Source organism: Triticum urartu, chromosome 6A (assembly GCF_056163025.1).
Source record: "Triticum urartu cultivar PI428250 chromosome 6A, HENAU_Tu73, whole genome shotgun sequence".
Lineage (NCBI taxonomy): Eukaryota > Viridiplantae > Streptophyta > Magnoliopsida > Poales > Poaceae > Triticum > Triticum urartu.
In genome coordinates, this window is record NC_141878.1 from 179638491 (window position 1) to 179644726 (window position 6236).

Here is a 6236-nt window from a genome sequence, read left to right on the forward strand (position 1 = left end):
CAGGTATCCGAGGAGCCCCTTTATGTTATCGACCTTTATCAATGCCTTGTTATTTTTACGCCCACCTCAGGTTTGAAGTGTTTCCTATGCGGCGGTATCCTCTCGCGTTCGAGCTCTAACATTGGACTATATCCGAGCTCCATCGTCGGACTATATCAGAGGTGTCTTTTTGCAGCCAAGCTCCAACGCCGGACTATATCTGAGCTTCAATGCCAGAATGTATCCGAGCTCCAATGCCGGAAAATATCTGAGGTGTCATAGATCACCTCGTCTCAAAAAAATTGAAGGAGTTTAACCAAGCTTTAATGTAGTAAATGCCCTTTATGAAGCCAACCATTTGTATCCGAGCTTTATGCCGGACTACATCCGAGGTGGTGCACTACCTCGGCCGTGGGCTGATTGTTTGCATATTGAATTCCAATTTGTGCAATGTATTCTCTGCCGAGATATATAGCCAGTAGCCCTCAAGGTGCACGTTGGCCTAATATCCGGTATGCACCCGAAGGATAAAATCAAACCGCTGACCCTGGTAGCCCCTGAGACTCAGGTCGATTCGTAAACTCAGCTTGAGGATCAATTCCCAGCTCGGCGGCATACTTAGGAATAGAAACGCGGTGTAATATATTAGAGAAATAGTGATGAGCAAACGGGCCCTTGAGAGAGGGTCTTGAGAAGTTGTCATAAACCATAATATATTAGCTTGATGCCGCATAGGTCCAGATGGTACCTATTGTTGTCCGAAGACGCGTTTGCCCATAGTTCGGTCAAGCCGAACACTAAGCACTTTGAATTTTCTGCATTGAATAGGCAATGCAGTAGCCCCCAAGACACTGGTAGGGTGGCAACACCAGATCAAGGGATCGATGTGCCCCTTTAATATTTGTAAATAATAAGTGCGAAGCCCAGTGCCCCCAAGCCTTCATGTGGGCACGGGTGGCCGAATTAGGATCGATATCCGTTTGACAGAAAATTTTGTTGTGTTTAACGCAAACTTCTTCGAAAGAGATTAAAGATCTCATAAAGGAGTTAGAGCTAACGAAAGCCGATCTCTCCAAGTTCGGCCTTAAGGGGCTTAATAGATAGGAAATCAATGCTAATAGGGAACTATGAGAGCGTTATGTCAGCTGCTCGGTTGTCTCAAAGAGACTGTGCCATTGACTCTTTAAAGATTGGCTACAGAAAAATTGATTTTTGCTCACAATTTATGTGTAATAATTCTATGTACCCAAGTACTTTACATCATTAATGCTCGGATCCACATTGTACAAAACTTTGTTGACCGACCATCGGCTTCAACCTCCTCAGCCAATAGCCAGGGAGTGTTTGTCCCACTTTGTAAAGACTTTATGAGAGCAAAGATTTGTGGCAAACGAGGCAATCCGGCCATACGGTTTTATAAACAAAGGTATGCAGAGAGATATGTTATATGAAGAAACATCTTCCAAAGAAAATAGTTCCGCTATCGGTTCCTTTCTTTGGGTTCTCTTGCTGATCATGATCATGAAACCTCATCTCCGATCAATGCGGGAGGAAAATACTAAGGATTTAGTTCGGGGAAAGTTCCCGAACTCTATGGTCCGAATGGACCGAAATTTTCACTTCCGGCATTGCCGACCAATTATATCCTTTAAGATCGCTAGCTTTCGGCTTCACCTAGTCTGAGATACTAACTCGGATGACCCGGTAGTAACAATCATAGAGGTGCTCCCTTTACTGCCTAGCCGAACAATCGGGAATGTAGGGGTAAGCACAGGAGCCACGCAACCCAGCTTGGCCAAAATCTTAAGTCAAATTGATGCATATTTATGGCTTTATAACGATGATTATGGAAGGCAGCCCTCGTATATTAAATACAAATGCCGATGATATGTTTATTTTGACTCCGTTGTGACTGTTTATTAGTTGAAAGTGGCCCATCGTCGGCTTCCACCCCTTTGTAGATACTACGCAGGGTGTTTCCGCAGTAACAAGACAACCCTTAGCCGACGTCTCGGTGCCCGGAGGCGGTTGTGTTAGCGGAAACAAGGCAATCGGATACACGGGCTTTATAACTTTCACTTAGTCATAGGAGCTTTAAATTGGGGAAGCTAGCTACGAGCCCCTGGTTAGTGTTCGGCACCGACCGAAGTCTAGCCATTAATAGTCCGGCCAATGTTATGAATGGCCCATAGTTTAACACAGTCATCGGATCGCTGGGCAGTTTATGCTTATTGTGACTGTCAGTTCTCGGCTTTCTCCACTGAGGCGCTTAACCATGTGAGCTGAAAGCACAATCGCAGTTGTTCTTCCTTTGCACACCTAGCCAAACAAAGCGGAATGAAGGAGGCAAGCACAGGAGCCGGGCAACCCAACTATTGACCAAAGACACAATTCGAAACCGATGCATATAAAGCAATACCCAAGAATGTTTTGCCGAATCTCTAAAGGTGTCCGGCGTTGCACTGCGAGACTTATGCTGGAACCACACAAATAGTTTAAAAGTGCCACAGGCTTAAAAACCAAAAAACCTCAGTAAAAACTGTACACCCTAACTAAATCAAGTTTTTGGTGCCAATCTGAAAATTGGTCTTAAAAATTGTGCTACTGTCATGCTTTAACATGATACACCTGATCTCAAGACTTCAAGCAGGTCAGCATATGGCTTCAACTTCCTATCCCGAAGGCGGAGTACTTCTCATTAGGCCAATTTAGCGAACTAAACTTGAGAGGCTTTAAAAGAGAAACTATGCTCCCCGGCTATTGACCACACACTCGAGTCGAAAAAGGTGTGGTAGAAAAAGACTTTGCAACGACCAAGAAGAAAACACACTGTTCGCACACAAACACGTCACCATGTACCCTCGACGCCAGGGGTGATGCACCGCAGCTCGCGTCGAAGAAGATCTGACCGGCAGCGTGATACACAGGACAGCCGGCAGATGCTTTTGTAGACCCGAAGCCCCGCTTGCCCGGGAGGGACCTCGTCAGGGCTCGCGGCGGCTATGGGCTGCTCCAGGTCGATTCGCCCCTAGAGCCTCGTGGATCCGCAGCCCTCCAGCATGAAGAACTAGTGAAGAACGAGAAGAAAGATACAAATGAGAGATAAAAAGTAGATGAACACGAAAAAGTAGTAGATGTGTTTGTTCGATTGGTGTTGTTTCAATCGGCCGTTACCCGAACATATATAAGAGGTGGCTGGACTTCCCGTACAAGCAAAAGATTCATCTAGGCTTTCCTTACAAGAAAATTACATCAATTCACGGCCAAAACCCTAGTCAAATTCGGATTGGTTTATCCGAACTTTTCAAAACTGTTCGTTTAAACTAGCTGTACCTTGCGGGTATTGTTTGTGGTGGCAAACGACCTCAGATGGAAATTAGTCCAAAAGCAATCTTGACCATTTCGACGAGACGAACAACTTTCGTGTTGAACGTTTTTTCATCAGAGGTCATTTCGAAGGTCAAATCGCTCATTCAAGACAGCTAATTATTCACGCAGCACATCAGACATACCCACATATGTGTCTGGTTCCGGGCGTCATATTTTTGCTTGGAGGGTCGCGCTGTGCGGGATCTAACTTTTGCATATGACCTCGTATTGAGACGATCTTTATATCAAAATCGATCGTTTCAACGAGACGAAGACAATTCATGTAGATCAGTTTTCAATATGGGGCAGTCTTGGGGTGTAATCAGCCGAAAAGTCTTCTGGATACAAAATCTCAATACTTCGAACACAACTTCGGCCTTAGAGACGAGATCGGATGGCTATGACCCAAATATCAAAGTTTATCCTTTTGATGATACGAAACTTTCTCACTTTGAGAACTTTTTCATTTGAGGCCATATTTATTAAGTTCTCGGTCGTGTCAAGATCTGGTGTCAACACATGCCCCCCTGTTTTTTGGCAAACTTGTGTGCCGAAAAATAACTTGCACGATGATTTTTCTAAGGACGATGTCAACACTCCATCGGCCATTTTGCATGTTCTTAGGACGATAAGTATATATCGGCCATTGCTTGTTTGAACCTCTTGAGGCAAACTTGGGTGAAAACTTCTGAGCTTCTATAACAATCCGGTGATAAGGTTCCATAGACCAAAACCATCCTCCGAACCATATTGTTCTCCCTTTCGCTAGGATTTTGCAGATAATCAAGAATGAACTTCCTCCAATCCTTACTTCACCTGCATAAAAGTTTCATTAGTGGTCAAAGCGGTGGGCTTCGGTTCGGCCTTACCTATATTGAGACCTATCATCGGCTATTGATAGAAATGTAATACACCATGGTTAACATAGTAGCCGGATGCTTGCTGTGCCAACTCTTTCGAATTGTCATGTCTAGATATATGAACAATTTTAAAGCAACCCAAGGTAAATCTTGCATCTAGACATACCAAAAGATAAACTATAAGTAATTCGTCAAAACATTAATAACCCTTGGATATTTGTTGCACTACTAATAACGAATAACCGGAAGCCTCAATATGTATATCACCTATAGCAAGGCAAAGCTCCAATCTGAATAACAATGCATATTCGGCTTTGATCATTGTGCAAAAATATTTTAAGCGGCATGAGGCTTCACAAAATAGCTTCATATGGAGATAAATAAACAACACCAATGCCTTGGCCATTGTTACAAATTTAACCATCAATATATAATCTCCATGGTACTAGAGAGATCAAGCTAAAAACAATATTATGCATGATGTCAATATGATGCTCAATAAAAAAATCAACCATGATTTGGCCTTACGTAAATTCTAAAAACTAATAAGCCAAAGCACACCCAATCAAAACAGAAGTTCACTTTGCAATTTTGATGAATTGGTCTGTGCATAATATCTTCAATGGCATCAATTTGACAAATTCCTTTGCAAGGACTTATCTCAATCTCTACTCAAACTAAGGACGATGTTAGAATACCACACCGGCCATTCTTAGATATTCTTAGGGCGATATATACGTATCGGCCATTCCCATGAGGTCCATGTAGAATTCACCCACCAAAGTATGTATAGCCGAAATAAAACAATGAAATAGCAATAAAACATTTCATCCCTTTTGTATTAGCAACAAAAACGTAACTAACCAAATGTATAGTGATTTGGTAATACCCTGTCATGATATAGAAAATTATGTTGCATCCATGGAACAAAATAAATCCATGGAGGGTAATTGATCATACCTATGGATGAATTCCATGGCAAAGGCATCAATGGCATGGTTGAAGAAAATGAATGATGTGCTAACCGAAGATTTTGATGTTGTGATGCACACCTTCGGCTTAATTGTTTGTTGCTTCCATTCTTCTCTTTCTTCACTTTTATTGTACTTATTGCAATAGAAGCATGCACATCCTTTTTTTATGATTGATCCTCTTGGGAACCCATGCCATGTTCTCCTGTCTCAGCTCTTGTGCACTAAGATTTTGTAATTCCCTCTTTTGCCAATACGATAAACCGAGTGGGCATTTTGGCTGTGATTCTATTTTGACCTTGTGCACTCTCAACTTCTTTTCTTCAGATTTGGCACTTTGACTCTCAATAATTGGTTGCTTCGTCTCATTGCCCTTAGTAGCCAATGTCAACACTTTAATTGGCTCTTTTTCATTTGAGATCAAATCTGAAGTTGCACTCTTACGACCATCTCTTTTAACATGGTAAACTTGCTTGACCACCTCTTTCTTTTTCTTTGAGCTCTGGACCGATTCCTTATGATTGAAACGGTCTTTAACATGTGATTGTTCAAATGTTGATCTTTTCGGAGCTGCATAATATTGATGAGATGGTCTAAAATAAGATGGAGAATGTGCCCTTGTATCATACCTGTCCCATGATGGATATGAATCTACACGAGCATAGGGAGAAATCCAGGACATTGGCATTGGCGGCCCAAAATAAGGATATGAATATGTTGCATGGAAATTTTCACTTTTCCAATACCGATGCTCATATTTGCGCCTTGGGGGTGCTCTTGATGCTTTTGCATTAGTTGGCCGATAAGCACTTTTCTCTTCACTCTTATTTTGATATTTATCTAATAATTGTGCAAAAATGACCTTGGATTTCTTGCACTTGTGCTTATTGCGGCCTTTGTTTCCTTTGGTTGTGCTTGCACTGATCTCTGGATTTGCTTGCTGCCCCCAGTCCTTGGCGTCTCCATTGTAGCTTCGATAGAATTTTCGCCCTCAAGATTATGTTCATTATGCTCTTCAACAACTTCTTTACTTGAAAGCTTAATCCCATCACCTGCA